General features: G+C 37.0%; 1 protein-coding gene across 1 annotated transcript in view; it reads right to left on the reverse strand.

Moving 5' to 3' along the window:
• Positions 1-612: 612 nt before the first annotated feature.
• The window catches only part of DEFB110 (defensin beta 110), a 29,098-nt gene continuing 11,463 nt past the window's right edge, over positions 613-18,247 (reverse strand). The window contains exons 2-3 of the transcript XR_005367813.1: positions 8,218-8,419; positions 613-750 (exon numbers count right to left, since the gene is read on the reverse strand). The gene's annotated coding sequence lies outside the window, so the exon portion shown is untranslated. The remainder of the gene's footprint in view (positions 751-8,217; positions 8,420-18,247) is intronic.

Raw genomic sequence — 18,247 nt, forward strand, 5'->3', positions numbered from 1 at the left:
TAACATAACTAGCAACAATAACATTCAGCTAGCTCCCAGACCATCTGTCTCCAGGGGTGTGACATAAAGACCTATATTCCAAATACTTTGCCTACAAGTAAAACAAGATGGTATCAATCAAAACATGTACATGTAAGGGTGAAATTGTCTATGAAGCAGAACCACATGAGACAAAAACTAATCATATATGTATATATATATACACACACACACTCCTACCTAGTAGAGTAAACTTATATGGGATATGAAAACCTCAGGCCTTCATTCCAATGCTAGTTAACATACAAACCCCTCATCTAATTCCAACTATCCTTATTCTTTGTGCATAAGAAAAATTCCTCATAACTTCGCTTCCCATGTAAATTGCCTACAGGGAAAATACGCATTTGCCAGGCCAACACAAGGGATCAATAAGCCCAAGGATATAATTTCTTATTATAGATACAAAATTAATATATTGTATTAAACCGTTTAGGCTAAAATTGCCAGTGAGTATCCTAAATCTGATGCACTTTATGGCACCTGAAAAATAGACCTTGTGGTAAAACAAAGGTTCAAAGAGAGCCATGGTGAAACTGTGCAAGGTAATGGTTGATTTTGAAGATCTCTCTGAAAGCAACCTGCTTGACAACAGCTCCAGCTTGGCAGCCAAAGGGTGAGAAGTACTAAAATGCTTGATGTGGGTCCTGTGTTTTGCCTCCTGTGACACTGAAGCACTTTTGATCACCATGCAGGCTCTCCAGGGCATGACTAGGAAAAATCAGAAAGAAAACATAGAGAAAAAAATGAAGAGGACTTTTGGCGAGTCATGGACACTGAACTCATACCAGGAAGATAATGGTTTCCTTTCACAACATTTTAAACAATTCATATTTGCCAAAATGTGACCTGAATCTGGGCAGTCTTGTGTTTTTACATCTGCGTATGTATGTGTTTGTGGGACTGGAGGGATCAAAGTATGTTTTCTATCACCCAATATCATTCTTGTGTGTATGTATGTGTGTGTGCGTGTGTCACACAGTTGCTAGTATTACATCCTTTGGAGCACTGAATCCATCCTTTCATTACCTTGCCACTCTTTTTAGATTAGACTCTCAAATCCCTAAACTAAATAATTTAGAAATAAAAGTGTAAATGTTATCTTAGAAGTGATTTTTTTAATGGAATCACAAATATGAAAGAAACAAAACTGTGGAGACAATAAAGGGAATAGTTGTAGCTAAGGGTTAGTGGGAAGGAAAGGAACAAATAGGCAGAGTGTAAAGGATTTTTAGGATAGTGGAACTATTCTGTATGATACTATAATGGTGAATACATGTCATTATACATTTGTCAAAATCCATACAATGCACAACCCCATGTGAACTTTAATGTAAACCATGCACTTTGTGTGATAATAGTGTGTCAGTGTAGATTTGTAGATTGTAACAAATATACCACTCTAGTGCTGATGTTGATGGAAGAAGCTTGTTGTGCATGTGTTGGGTTAGGGGGCATATGGTAACTTTATTTATTTTCTGCTCAATTTTGTTGGACTTAAAACTGTTTTAAATGTAAATTTCATTTCTAAAATTATAATCATAAATACTAATTATGACATTTTTAATTTAAATAAGAAATGTATTTCTGTTTCCTTATTTTAAAAGTGAGAAAACTAAAATCTAGAGAAGTCTAAAAAACAATTTTTCAAATTACTGTGGAAATAACAATATCTCCAAAGTGTTTTCAGTTATTATATGTCTTTCTTATTATCCTCCAACATCCTTCAAGTGAAATCTCCAAGTTATAGGTTTTGTTTGAAAATCACAGACATCCAACTCAAAGTAGCTTAAGTATTAATATATAAATGTAGACTTTAATGAATCTCATACAAACCCAACTGAACCAAACAAAAGAGGAAAGCCAAATGTGGGGATTGCTCTAAGAAAAACTATAATGGGATTCATTCACAGTAATCTTTCTCAGTAATTCTCATATCTACTTCTCTCCATATTGGCTTCCTATTGGTCTTCTAGCCTATCAGAGAGTTGGGGAATGGGGAGGGTTATTTTGTTAGTAGAAGCACCAAAATCACTTTATTATGGAAGTGTGATTACAAAGGAAGGTGTTAATAATTTCAGGTAAAGACTGATTGGACCACGGTGGTCAGAGGTTGAACTTTTAATATTACTATGGCTAAAAGCAAGATTTGTAAGAAAATGTTGACCCTGAGGCTAGAATGATGGGACACATTCCCCCAAAGTGCAAGTACAGCATGGACACAGCACTAGAGAACTTGTTGCAAATGTAACAAATAAAGAAATTGATGTCTATCATAGGTAAAAAGAATTATTCTCCTCATTTTATACATGACGGAAACAGACAGAAATAATACTCATGTGTTTTTCCATATATGAGAAAATTTAAACACAAACATTTTATTTGATGTTAATTATACTTTAATAAAGGTTTTAAAAATGTTTAAAAACACATAAAAACTTAAATTTCCAGGGGTGCCTGAGTGGCTCAGTTGGTTAAGGGTCCAACTCTTGGTTTTGGGTCAGGTCATGATCTCTGGGTCACAGGATCAAGCCCCACTTTGGGTTCTGAGCTCAGCCTGGAATCTTTTTTAATATTTTATTTTATTATTTTTTTTAAAAATTATTTATTTATTAATGAGAGAGAGAGAGTGCGGCAGAGGGAGAAGCAGGCTCCATGCAGGGAGTCTGCCGTGGGACTCGATCCCAGGTCTCCAAGATCAGGCCCTGGGCTGAAAGTGGCGCTAAACCACTGAGCCACCAAGGCTGCCCAAGTATGGAATCTTCTTGAGATTCTCTCTCTCGCGCGCGCTCTCTCTCGCTCGCTCTCGCTCTCTCGCTCTCCCTTTCTCTCTTAAATAAATAATAAAGAAATATATCTTTTAAAAAAACAAACCTTAAATTTCCAGTCTAGACATAGAGAAGCTACTGCCACTAAGAAATTTAGTTAACCAACATAAATACCAAAAATCCAATAACAATGCTCAATGGAAGTTAAAAGAAAAAAAAAAACAAAACAAAAACAAAACAAAAAACAAACAAAAAAGTTCAATAGCATCAAGCATAAGGCATTTAAGACATAAGACATAAGACATCAGATATAAGGTATTTAAGAAAATTAGAATGACCAAGAAAACCTGTGCTTCTAATTATCTTCAGGAGATGCTTTGCAGATATGTCTCAGTGGTAGAGGACAACTAGCCTGGCAAAGAAGAGCAAAGAAATGAATTAGAAGATCGTCCAAAAGATCAGTTTTCTTTCCTAAATGTTAGCATTTATGCTCTCACATTTAATTTTAATCCCTTCGTAAGCATAGTTTTAAAATGATTTATAAACCGTATGCTTACTTTATTGAAAACACCACATCTTCCAAGATAGTCTATATTATTTGGCATTATGTATGACTGCTCCTCCTGAAAATACCTTTCTTAATTCTAACTTTATTTCAATTATAACTATTTAAAACTCCCTATCTTTTTCTTTTCCATGTTGTGTTCTTAAATATGAGTACTTCTCTAGATAGGGTCTTTGAATCTTCATTATTTATGTAGGCATCCAGGTATCAATTCACTTATTCTATAAAATGGTATCAAGTATCTACCCTTGGCCAATCTCTATGCCAGACTCTAGGAGTACCCGATAATTGAAACACATGTGAAGCTCCTTCCCCTCAAATATCACCTCCTCTATGAAGTCTTCCGTGACCACTCTAAGAAAAGTTATAATCTCTCCTGTCCTCTCACAGCATCTATATGCGTAACTCATCTGGTATATATAGCATTCTACCATAAAAGGGGATTTCTCTAAGTAATATCTTCTATCTTTATTGGGGAGAATATTTCTTAAGCATATCCTTCAAATCCAAAATTCAAATTTTTGTCATTTTATTTTGACAAGGTAAAGGTTTCACTAACTAAACGAAGATAAACAGCCAAGGAAGACCTTATTGAAGCCTGCAGCAATAGAGGAGAGAAAGTGAACTCAATTCCAATGAAACAAAATGCAAGAAGACTCTTAAGGTCTGGTGTGACCAAGTAGAAAAGCACTAAGGGATGACATGGGTGAAAAGGTTGATCACTGAGCTACCTTGAGCATAGCAAGTTATCCCTGAGTTTGCCAATGCTTTCCTCTGTGATTAGGCCTTCTGTATTTGATAACTGGCACTCATTGAAGTTAGGCTTTTAGCCTCTCACAGAGACTGAGAGACAGGAGTGTTATGTCCTTTGAAATGTATATTTCAAAGGGATGATTCTCAGGTCCTTGAGAAAGATATTTCTGGTACTACTGAGGAGAAGCTGGAAGATTTACATATATTTCAAAGGAACAGAGAAAGAATTTACAATTGCAAGTTTTCTAAAGTAAATTCAATAAGAAAAGTGAGGTCAGGGGCCTTTTGTCAGGAAGAAATCTGTCTGAAGTTTAGTCAAAGCTGAGGGGAACATGAAAGCTATCTTGATCACATTCCTTTGGTTGACCTTTGAAGCATCATCCTTTGAAGCAGCAAGAAAATCAGCATTGCCATTTCAACACAACTACTATATTTTGTGTCCAAAGTATAATCATATCAATGATTACATTTTTATAAAAGTTTTAAAGACAAAAAAGTGAAAAAAAAAACAAACTTTTATAAAAATAAATAAGAACAATTGAGAAAGTAGAAAAAAATAACATACACTGATTGGGTGTCCCTTTACTTAGTTTAGGTTAAGCAACACCCATTGACAAACCATAAATATGCGAGACAGAATTCTAATTTCCTTATCTAAAATTTCTCTCTATATTTTCCTATTACCTATATCTTCTCCAAAGAAAGATATGTTACTTGACATGTTTATTCTCCTACTGGACTATATGTCAAGAGTTCTTGAAGTTTGATCCAACTTACTAAAACATTAAATGATCATGATTTTGCTTCAAAATGCAATAGTTAAGAACATTTTTAGGCAATGGCCAGCAAATTTTCTGTGCATTATAACCAAGTCTGAAGGCATGTTAAATACATATGGCTGGGCTCCACCTCCAGGGTTTCTGATTTAGTATATCTAAGGCTTAAGAATTAGTATGTCTAGCATATTCTCAGGTAATGCTAAAACAGATGCTTCACAGATCACGTTTTGCACCTGAAAACTTTACTGATTCTTTTCTGTATGGGGACAAGCAAGTAAATTTTGTAAAGGGCAAATATTTGAGGCTTTGTTGCCAAGAAGCAAAGTCAAGGATATTTTGTAGGAACTTAATAGAGAGAAAACAATTTTCCAAATATTTTAACTGACAAAAATTCAATAGATAGTAAGAATGATTGCATATAAATTTTATTGGGTGGAGGATATAGATCTAATAAGGAGAGTGGGATAACATTTTCTTAATTGATGTTTGAAGTTAGCAGTTCCTATCATAAAATCAATTAATAATGTCATCTATATTTACATCAAGTACTTACTAGCCTATTCTCATAGGCCATACAAGAAGAAGGTATTGGTTTGGCCCATGAACTATAGTTTGCTAACCTTGGCAGTACAGTAACATTAAAAAACAAATCACAGAGTGATAAATAGATAGTTAAACATAAGGGGGTATTTTGAGAATAAAACTCTCCAAAGTACAGGTTAGAGAAGTGAGATCCAAAGTGATGAAAAAGACTTGCCTAAGGATTCTTTATAACAAATTTGTAACCTATAAAATTAAAACTAAAAGGTAATACTTCATCTTCAACTGTAAAGAACTTGAATCAGTTACATATTGTTACTGGTAAAAAAAAATCAGAATCAGCCCATAGGAGGAAAATCAATACATCCCTGGGAAACACTCATTTAACAGTTATTAATTGAACATATACCAGAGGTTTTTCAAGGGGTTGGTGGTATATCAGGGCACATACTAAGAAGTCTAGGTCATGAACCACAGTAAAAATTGAAATAAAAAATTAATTGAGCACTTGTATTTATGTATAGTACTTAAACAGTGCATGTTTGGTAACACAACCAATTTGGAGACATATCCCCTAGTTGAAGAAGTCTTACTAAGAAATATTTCTTTGAGGTAATACAGTCAGTATTCACAGAATCAGTTTCACTTACAGTTAGAAAGGTAATACAGATAATATTCAGAGAAGTCATTAATGGACATGATATCCCTGAAGTATCCGAAAGAGAATACTAAATTAGTATTCCTCTTAGTAGAAATGAATAAACTGGCAATAAACAATAATAAATAAAAGAAACAGGCAAATTGATCTTTATCGAACTGTAAACTATTGCCATGGATGAATATATGCTGCTAAATATTACAGCCAAAATTTTCTCCAACTACAGTGTCCAGCAAGATTAGAATATAGAGTGTAGTAATGGAATTAATGTAATGATCCTTTGACTCCTAGAATATTATAATTCAAGATACAAAGTAATTACGTCCACAATTTGGAAGTATAAATATTTCTATAAACATGTCTATATTACCTCATGGAATTCTGACCCTATAGAATACAATGCTTATTTATTTATTTATTTATTTATTTATTTATTTATTTATTTATTTTAAAGATTTTGGTTTTTTATTGGAGATAGAGTGAGAGAGATTACAAGCAGGGGAGAAGGGCAGAGGGAGAAACAGACATCCCACTGAGCGGGGAGCTGGATGTGGGACTCAATCCCATGACCCTGGGGATCATGACCTGAGACAGGTGCTTACCTGAGTGACTCACCCAAGTGCCCAAGGATGCTTTGAAAAAGAAAAGACAATCTTCACAGTAGACGATTTCTTAGTAGAAAATAATTAAAAGATATTCCTTCTCATATCATGTGTTGTTAAAATGAAGGAACCGATCATTCTTACCTCCTGGGACTTGCTAAGTATGAGAAAAGTTTAATTCTTGTTAGTGGTATCTTCAAAAAACTTGGAGTCAGCGAAAGTACTGCACTTTCACAAAGACAATGCTATTTCTCTAGACATATCAGTCTAGAAACATTGTGTCTTGATGAAATTAAGTCATATTGTGTATTGATATATATCAATATATGTATACAATATAACTTAAATAATTCAGGTAGAGAAGCCTAAACAGTTTTAAGCACAATAACAACCTTCTGTTAAACTAAATGCCACTTTCTCATCCCTGGCCCCCAGAGCAACACAACTTTTGGAAATACAAAGGCCACCCTCTCCTCAGTGAAGATCTCTAGGATAAATAATATAGCCTTCAGGGAGGCCACACATGTGTCTTCATCCCTAGGCTCACTGTGACATTTCCTGAGCTATTTATGTATGTATCCCCTGCACAGTCATAGGAGCTGCTTTTGAAAACTGAAATTCTCTAACATCTAGAATTTTCTCACAACTCCTCTTAGACAAAACCAATCCTGCTAGACTTTTGTGGTGGACCTTGGAGAGAGGTGTTCTGTGTAGTTGGTCAGGTTCACTCATCAGCTTACTGAGCTTCCCTCCCTAAGACTCTACATGGCTTGTGGCATTCCAGTTCCTCCCCCAGCAAAATTAAAGATTCTCTCAATAAGACATCCTTTGGGAGTAGGCAGTTTAGCTGTCCAAACACAGTCCTAAATTGCTGGAATAAGAACAACTGTGACTGCAGTTACTTGTGGAATTTCATTTAAATAAATGATTACGTGGGTAAACAGAGCTTGCTCTCTTTCTCTCACCTTATTATTTATCCCTTTGCTGTGCCATGGATAGTATTTAACGGCCCAACTGAGAACTATTAAACTCTGTCATCAAATTGTCATCTCATAGGAACTGGTTAGATGCACACACAAAAAATCAGTAGGTGAGCCAAGATTGGAAGGCTTCACATGTGAAAAAGAGAAAACATGCATTTTCATTTAGGAAAGAGTTAAAATTATATTCAGAGAGATTTTAATGTGGAAAAAAGCAAGTATGAAGATAACCATGATTCTCATAGTAAACTGGCAATAAAAGTCCCATATATAAGTTTAGAGAGGAAGCAGAACAACTCAGATAAATAGCATGAATATCTGGATGCCAACATGGCCATAATGACATGATAAGCACGACTAGAGTCTGATCCCTTGTTTAATTAATATGTTCATCCATCTGACATACAAAGAAAATGGGCAATGAATAGACAGAATAGAAACTAAATTATTTTTATTTATATATGAACAGTGATACTGAAGGTCTAAAAGTGAGTATTTCTATTAAACATTGCAAACATTTTCTTTCTACCCACTCTTGAGTCAATAAGATGCATCTCTGTTCCAGATTTCGATGCTCAATAGTACTTCTGTTTTCCAGAGTTTATATGCAGCACTGATTTCTCCATTTAATGCAGTATCCGTAATCATATTCATCATCATCACAAAATGTTTTACATATTCCTTTCACTTTTGCACATCTCTCAAATCTATACTTTGGATCAAAGTTACTTCTGGCTGCAATCAAGAAAGATATGTAAAGTCATCAATCTAATTTTTCACTTGGGAGTCTTCTTACTGAGGGAACAAGAAAATCTGTTCTAGTTATATGATCGTGTGTGGGGGGATATGGAGAGTCTGGTATGTTAGGCAGTTTCATGGAAAAATTAAGCAGTTGTTGCAGAGAGTGACTGAGCTACAATCATTTTACTTGCACATATGTGTATGTCTGTATCTTGCAGTTCACATCAGTACTAAAATTTAGCTGGCTCCTGAGGGCTCTTGCCTTCTTATCTCTTTTTCCTACTTTATGAAGACCAGATTTACCCTCCCATTCTTTCATTAAGATGATATTTGTAGATCTCTTAAAAAATCTATAATTTTTATTTTCATTATTTTTTTCAATTTTTAAAATTTATTCTGATTGCCTCTTCACAGTATTATTTGTTCAATGCTTTCTTCTCCATTTCAGATCATACTCCTAATTTAAATTTATTTTAGTAGAGCAAATGGATATGTCCCTCTCACTAGTCTACAGTAATAATGAATAAATAGCATAACCTAGTACTTAATTATATGTATTTTTCTTCAACATTTTTAAAAAAGATTTATTTATTTATGAGAGAGAGAGAGAGAGAGGCAGAGAGAGAAGCAGGCTCCATGCCAGGAGCCCGACACAGTACCTGATCCTGGCACCCCAGAATCGTGCCCTGGGCCAAAGGCAGGCTCTAAACCACTGAGCCACCCAGGGATCCCCTTTCTTTGACATTTTTATGAAACTTTTATTGTTACAGCCAAAATGTAAACCTTATATAATAATAATGCTTTCTTCTCATTCTTTGTTATCTCCTATCTAGTATATCCTGATAATCATAATACAGTAAGCATGAAAATACTTATTAATAGAGTAGTTTGTGGAGGAAACAAAACACAAAATATATGCTCAGGAAACACATTGTGTTATACATTAAGCATTTAGTAAAAAGAGGATCCCCATGTTAGTCTAACAGTTTGCTGTGTGTCACCAAAGACAATGCAAAGAAGGATATCTTCCAAACTCATAGCTTTGTGTTCATGCGTTAAAATGGAAGCAAATATTTTTGTTAGTTAGGATTTTGTTTCTCTTGATTCAATTGTACTAAAACTAATGCCTTTAGGAAAGATACTCGGAAGCCAGGGTTACTTCCCTACCCCAAATTTTGTCATAATATTTAGTTATCTTGGATTAGTCATTCCTTCTATCTGCATGATAGAATATAATAAACACAGCTATCACAAGTATATTTTGAATATTAAATTTTGTATGCGTGTCAGGAAAAATAAAGCAAAATAATTTCATTACCATTTAGAGTATAAATTGAATTGAATTTAGATTAAAACTATATAATGTTAACTCATAAAACCTAATTGTTTGCACAGAACCTAAATGAAATTCAGAATGATGTTTCATTTCCATGTGGCAGGTGTTTGGGTACCTAGTATTTTCTAAGCATTTGGCTGAGAACTAGTCAGAAACTTCAAATGTAGAGAATGTAGAGAAGACTTTAAATGGACTAACTTTATTGTTGTTATTAATGTTAGTAGAAAAGAAAAAGAAGTTAAGCATTGAATGAAGAGATTATCAGAAGGGTTTTGCCATGTGAATATATATATGTCCTTTAGGAATGGGAAGCTAATTCATGATGACAGAGTCCCTGCTTAACCGGAATTTTGGTGAAATTTAAAATTATTTCAGAGCCATATTTTATATAACTAAAAGTAGGGAATAGTGTGATACATGGTTGCATTTCACTTTTTAAAAAATTTTTCCTGGGATAGGTACTTTTTAAGCTAATCAGCATTCCCGAGGCTCTAATATCTTGTCAACCCACAAAATCCATGCTGACTTTTAATATATGTTAAATTCAGAAAAGAAAAATATGGATGTATAGTGATCATTTGTAACATGAAATATACTACCATTGTTTTTCCTTATTATTTTAAAGAATATAAATGTTTTAAATCATGAAAAAAATCTATAGAACTGCATGATCTGGAAATAAAAAGCTTTATTACAAAACTGGTTATATCACTTGTAGTCATTTGCAAATAATATATCATTTTAGAGTCAGCTATGTCATATGAAAATTGTGAAAGAAAATATTATGTTATTATGTTATAAACTGTACAATGTTATACAAATATCATCCATGAGTGCATATTTATGTGAGGTGATGAAACTGGTTGATATAAACCACATAAAAATAAAAATGAGTGACTAGAGGAAGGATGCATAGTATCTCTTTTATCTGTAAATACTTCTGCACATTTTATACATCACTGAAGAAATGGTCTGTGATGACTAATTTTCATGAAAAGAGATATATAAACACTAGTTGGAGGATCCACAAAGGGTATATATTTTGAATAGGTTTCTGAGAATCTGGGCAATAGTGGAGTGCTACAAATATGGTATAGGTCTGCTGTAAACAGCAAGCTGTAACAAGTCCTACATACACATGAATCGGGACAACTCTATTAAGAAATAGGTGTTTAAAAGCTCAGTGGCCTCCATGCAGTTGGTTAAATATTAGTTTTTCCAAACTCTGATGGGAGGGGGGTCTTCCTCCTAGGAGAAATGTATGGCATATATATCCCCATCTTCTAGCAACTTCTTTGCAGATGACATCTTTGTTTACCTTGTGTTGCAAATAGAGAGGCTGAGTTGAAAGTAGGAGGAGATATTTTGATTATGTCTACTTTTACTGGGTCCAAGTTGAAATCAAAGTAGGAGCATAGCCATAGGTCAGTTAGAAGTTTCTATATGTTTGAAAGGGTATGATCTTTCAGAATTAGATAGTACTGTGTTTCAATCATGCATACTGTATTTATTAGCTGTGATACATTGGTCAAATGATTCAGTCCCCTGGATTTTGGTTTCCTCATGAAATCGAGGTTTTGTAAAATTTTAAAAGTTATAATGAGATAAAATATGTAAGCTTCTCTTATAATGTCAAAAAAAATGAATAAGCTGGGGATCCCTGGGTGGCTCAGTGGTTTAGCGCCTGCCTTCAGCTTAGGGAGTGAGCCTGCTTCTGCTTCTGCCTGCGTCTCTGCCTCTCTGTCTGTGCCTCTCATGAAAAAATAAATAAAATCTTTAAAAAAATTGAATAAGCCTTCAAAATCAGGTTATTCTCATACACTTTGTTTTTATTTTCCATTTGGATTTATACTTAAAACTGACCCCACATGAAGCAGTGTTATTAGCATGTATGCCCTGCCATACTGTGAACACAAACCTCTAGTCTTAAAGCTACGTTAGGTTAGGCCACTGTTTGCCTTGTTCACTGATTTATTTCAGCATGTAGTAAAATGCTTGAAACAGAAATGTGTAAATACCTGACAAAATGATTGAGTGAAAGAATATGGTACCAGAGATCGATATTTAATTGCTGTTATATACAGGAAAACTCTCTGGATTTTATTACAATCTATCAGTTATGTCCTATGTCAACTGAGCCAATGACTTAATGCTTGTACTGATATCTTCAACTATAAATTATGTTGTTGAATAATATCTACTTCAGAGGGTTGTGTGGCAATCAAATGATATAATGTGCTGTAGCCCACAATTAGTATAAGTTTTATTGTCATCAGTATGAGCTGTTTATAGATTTGCATCAGGTTTAAAAGAAAACTTTTATTAAATCATTGTTTTTTCTTCACTTTCACTATTATATTAAGAGAAATCTTCTCTTGTGATTCATACAATACACATTTAAGTAAGCAATCATTTGTACTCGGCCCTGTGCTGGATGCAGATACAAAAATGAATAAAATAATTAAGCTCCTCATTCCCCAAAGTAAGCCAATTTTTTTTTGGAAATGAGGACGTAGAAATTGTATGGTTCACTTGCAAACTTGCAAAGACAATCCTGAGGTATGAATAAAATGTTCTCAAAGCATAAATAAAAGAGCCATACCCTGGAAAGTCTATTTTACTACCACTACCACAACAATTATCAAAAGCTATACTTTATTCAGTATTCATTAGGTTTCAGGCTCTTTACTAAACAAGTAGTATTCATTATTTGACTTAATGCTCTAATAATCTTATAAGATAGGTATAACCATTCTCATTTCACCTATAAGAACAACTGAAGTAAAAAAATCTGCACAAGGTTTCAGAAAGAGTAGAAGTGGTTGAGGATGCTTCAAGGTTACTTATGTTGGACTCCAAACAAGTGTACCATTCAATCATTTTACTGAGGAGGGGACCTTTAGCTGCACCTTGAAGAGCCAATAGCATTATTTCTAGGAATTGAGGGGAAGTACTTTCAAGCCTTATATATTAATCATATTAAACATGGATATGGTATCTGAAATAATTTGAGATGTATGGAGAATGGTGTGACTTTTAGCAAAACTGAGGTGAAATGGGCGTGTCAGAAAACAGGGATGGCAGATTGGGCGATTGTGGCACAAGACTGCCACAGCTGAGGCGCTGAATATTCTCACAAATGGAATCGTGAAACTATGGAAATGTTAGGCACCTTCTTCCCTTTAAGGAAGGAATGAGAGAAAGTTTTGTAGCAGAGAGTCTATATACATGTTTTTAGAATGTTCTAAGTAAGAAATAATGAGAAAGATAAGTTAATGGGATTTCGAATGAAAAGAAGAAAGTGAGCATGGGAGATACTTGTGACTTAGAAGCAGTCCAATTTGGTAACTTTGGGATTGAGGATAAGAGTACCAGGAAGAAGAGCAGCGATAAGTGTTTTAGCCTTTGATGCTGTTTACTTGATGTTAACAATTAGTGAGGGGGCGGGGCAAGCAGGCGGAGGAGCAGGGGCCTCACCCCACGCACCCCACCAACTCACTAGGTAACTTCCAAACCATCCTGCACACCTACGATTGGACCTGAAATTTAAGGAGAGAACAGCTGGGATGCTACAGAGAGAAGGGTTTGCGCTTCTAACAAGGTGGGAAGGCGGAAAAAAAAAATAATAAAAAGAATCCAGTGGGGCAGGGGCCCCGCGAGGAGCTGGGCTAAGGGGGGGGGGCGGGATCCCCGGGACAGGAGAGCTCACCCGGGAAGCGGGAACTGTAACAATCCGCACCGGACTCTTCCCGGAGGGAAAGGCTCAGCGAGGAACCCGGGCAGGACCGCAGGGGGGCGGTGGGGCCCCCAGCCTCCCGGGGTCACTAACAGGAGGTGCCCCAGGGACAGCGCCCCACACCCCACGGCCAAGCGCAGTAAAGGGCTGGAGCGCCTGGGGGGCCTCGGGGAGAAGCCGGGGGTCGGGGGGGGCTCTGGGCGGAGGGGGCTGCGCCCTGCTGCCTTCGGGAGCCACGGCCCGGGGAGCGATGCCAAGGGCGCAGGCCCCGAACCCAGGGTGCTGGGGACACAGCGGGGATCCTGCGCTCCCCCCGGGACAGGCGGAGGCGGGGAGGACATAGGACGGTGAGGACGCTCCTGCCACCAGCGCCCCCGAGCTGTGCAGGTCAGTGCCCCCTGCCCGGGAGCATCCAGGCACCTGCGGACTGGGAGACTGCCGTGGTTACTGCAGGAGCTAACTCCAGGGCTGGAGGGCTGGCCGCCGCCAGTGGGGTTGTTCCTCCTGGTGTCACCCTGTGCCCTGGGGGGGGGAGGGGGGTGCCAGGGGACAGGGTCCTCAGGGGGTAAACAGCTCCCACTGAGCCTGGTACCTGGCAGAGGGCAGGGCAGCTCCCCCAGGTTCACACACCTGAGAGCACAGCAGCCACTCCCCCAGAAGACCAGCTGGAAGGACAGGGGAAGAGCAAGTTCTGGACAGAGCAGCACTGGAAAGCTCCAGGGGAAGTCGAGGGATTTACAGTATATAGAACCAGAGGATATCCCCCTTGTTTTTTGTTGTTGTTGTTGTTGTCTGTTTTTCTTTTTTTTCTTCCTTTTTCCAGTACAACTTGTTTTTAGCCACACCACACTGAGCAAAATGACTAGAAAGAAGATCTTACCACAAAAGAATCAAAAAGGGTGATTATCACAAAAGAGTACAAACAGTACTCTCTGCCACAGAGTTACAGAATTTGGATTACAGTTTGATGTCTAAAAGCCTATTCAGAATCACAATTATAAAGCTATTGGTGGCTCTAGAATAAAGTATAAAGGATTCAAGAGACTTCATAACTGTAGAATTTATTTTTTTTAATTTATTTTTTAATGGTGTTCAATTTACCAACATACAGAATAACCCCAGTGCCCGTCACCCATTCACTCCCACCCCCCGCCCTCCTCCCATTCTACCACCCGTAGTTCGTTTCCCAGAGTTAGCAGTCTTTACGTTCTGTCTCCCTTTCTGATATTTCCCAATTGCACTGTTGGGGATTTACCCCAAAGATACAGATGCAATGAGTGGATAACTGTAGAATTTAAATCTAATCAGGCCAAAATTAAAAATCAATTCAATGAGATGCAATCCAAACTGGAGGTCCAAACGACGAGGGTTAATGAAGTAGAAGAAAGAGTGAGTGACATAGAAGACAAGTTGATGGCAAGGAAGGATGCTAAGGAATAAAGAGAAAACAATTAAAAGACCATGAGGAAAGGTTAAGGGAAATAAATGACAACCTCAGAAGGAAAAATCTATGTTTAATTGGGGTTCCAGAGGGTGCCGAAAGGGACAGAGGACCAGAAAGCATATTTGAACAAATCATAGCAGAGAACTTCCTTAATTTGGGGAGGGAAACAGGCATTCAGATCCAGGAGATAGAGAGATCCCCCCCTAAAATCAATAAAAACTGTCCAACAGCTCGGCATCTAATAGTGAAACTTGCAAATTCCAAAGAGAAAGAGAAAATCCTTAAAGCAGCTAGAGACAAGAGATCCCTAATTTATAAGGGGAGAAATATTAGATTAACCGCAGACCTCTCCTCAGAAACCTGGCAGGCCAGAAAGGGCTGGCAGGATATATTCAGGGTCCTAAATGAGAAGAACATGCAGCCAAGAATACTTTATCCAGCAAGGCTCTCATTCAGAATAGAAGGAGAGATAAAGAGCTTCCAAGACAGGCAGGAACTGAAAGAATATGTGACCACCAAACCAGCTCTGCAAGAAATATTAAGGGGGACTCTGTAAAAGAAAGAGGAAGCCCAAAGAAATAATCCACAAAAACATGGACTGAATAAGTATTATGATGACACTGAATTCATATCTTTGAATAGTAACTCTGAATGTGAATGGGCTTAATGATTCCATCAAAAGGTGCAGGGTTTCAGACTGGATAAAAAAGCAAGACCCATCTATTTGCTATCTATAAGAGACTCATTTGAGACCTAAGGACACCACCAGCCTGAAAATAAAAGGGACAACTGTTTACCATTCAAATGGTCCTCAAAAGAAAGCAGGGGAAGCAATCCTCATATCAGATAAATTAAAGTTTATCCCAAAGACTGTAGTAAGAGATGAAGAGGAGCACTATATCATACTTAAAGGATCTACCCAACAAGAAGACCTAACAATCATGAATATTTATGCCCCTAATGTGGGAGCTGCCAAGTATATCAATTAATAACCAAAGTTAAGACATACTTAGATAATAATACACTTATACTGGGAGACTTTAACATGGCCCTTTCTACAAATGACAGATATTCTAAGCACAACATTACTAAAGAAACAAGGAATTTAAAGGAAACACTGGACAAGCTGGGTTTCACAGATATTTGCAGAACTTTACATTCAAATGCAACTTTATTCCTCCAGAATAGACCACATACTGGGTCACAAATCAGGTCTTAACCAATACCAAAAGATTGGGATTCTCCCCTGCATATTTTCAGACCAAAATGCTTTGAAACTTGAACTCAATCATAAGAAGAAATTTGTAAGACTCTCAAACACGTGGAGGTTAAAGAGCATCCTGCTAAAAGATGAAAGGGTCAATCAGGAAATTAGAGAAGAATTAAAAAGATTCATGGAAACTAATGAGAATGAAGATATAACTCTTCAAAATCTTTGCGATACAGCAAAAGCAGTCCTGAGAGGGAAATACATCTCAAAGCAAGCATCCCTCAAGAAACTGGGAAAAAACTCAAATACAAAAGCTAACTTTGCACCTAAGGAAACTGGAGAAAGAACAGCAAATAAAACCTACACCCAGGAGAAGAGAGAACTCAATGAAATAGAGACCAGAAGAACTGTAGAACAGATCAACAAAACCAGGAGTTGGTTCTTTGAAAGAATTAATAAGATAGATAAACCATTAGTCAGCCTTATTAAAAACAAAAAAGTCTCAAATTAATAAAATCACGAATGAAAAAGGAGAGATCGCAACCAATACCAAAGAAATACAAATGATTTTAAAAACATATTATGAGAAGCTATATGCCTATAAATTAGGCAATCTTCTAGGATGCATTTCTGGAAAACCACAAACTACCAAAACTGGAACAGGAAGAAAGAAAACCTGAACAGGCCAATAACCAGGGAGGAAATTGAAGCAGTCATCAAAAACACAAAGTCCAGGGCCAGATGGCTTCCCAGGGGAATTCTATCAAACGTTTAAAGAAGAAGCCATACTTTTACTGAAGCTGTTCCGAAAGATAGAAAGGGATGGAATACTTCCAAACTCATTCTATGAGGTCAGCATCACCTTAATTCCAAAACCAAACAAAGACCCCACCAAAAAATGAGAATTATAGACCAATATCCCTGATGAACACAGATGCAAAAATTCTCAACAAGATACTAGCCAATAGGATCCAATAGTACATTTAGAAGATTATTAACCATGACCAAGTGGGGTTTATCCCCAGGATGCAAGGCTGGTTCAACATTCGTAAAACAATCAACGTGATAGATCATATCAACAAGAGAAAAAGCAAGAACCATATGATCCTCTCAGTAGATGCAAAGAAAGCATTTGACAAAATACAGCATCCGTTCCTGATCAAAACTCTTCTGAGTGTAGGGATAGAGGGAACATTCCTCAGCATCTGTAAAGCCATCTACGCAAAGCCCACAGCAAATAATCATCTCAGTGGGGAAGCACTGGGAGCCTTTCCCCTAAGATCAGGAACAAGACAGGGATGTCCACTCTCACCACTGCTATTCAACACAGTACTAGAAGTCCTAGCCTCAGCAATCAGACAACAAAAAGAAATAAAAGTGATTCAAGTTGGCAAAGAAGAAGTCAAACTCTCCCTCTTTGCAGATGACATGATACTCTACATAGAAAACCCAAAAGCCTCCACCCCAAGATTGCTAGAACTCATACAGCAATTTAGCAGTGTGGCAGGATACAAACATCAATGCCCAGAAATCAGTGGCATTTCTATATACTAACAATGAAACTGAAGAAAGAGAAATTAAGGAGTCAATCCCATTTACAATTGCACCAGAAAGCATAAGATACCTAGGAATAAACCTAACCAAAGAGGTAAAGGATCTATACCCTAAAAACTACAGAACACTTCTGAAAGAAATTGAGGAAGACAGAAAGAGACGGAAAAATATCCCATGATCATGGATTGGAAAAGTTAATATCGTGAAAGTGTCAGTGCTACCCAGGGCAATTTACACATTTAATGTAATCCCTATCAAAATATCATAGACTTTCTTCAGAGAGTTGGAACAAATCATCTTAAGATTTGTGTGGAATCAGAAAAGACCCCAAATAGCCAGGGGAATATTAAAAAAGAAAACCAGGGCTGGGTACAGCACAATGCTGTACTACAAAGCTGTGGTCAGGTTGTACTACAAAGCTGTGGTCATCAAGATAGTGTGGTACTGGCACAAAAACGGGCACATAGATCAATGGAACAGAACAGAGAATCTAGAAGTGGACCCTCAACTTTATGGTCAACTAATATTCGACAAAGCAGGAC

The sequence above is a fragment of the Canis lupus genome, chromosome 12 (genome assembly GCF_011100685.1).
Source record: "Canis lupus familiaris isolate Mischka breed German Shepherd chromosome 12, alternate assembly UU_Cfam_GSD_1.0, whole genome shotgun sequence".
NCBI lineage: Eukaryota > Metazoa > Chordata > Mammalia > Carnivora > Canidae > Canis > Canis lupus.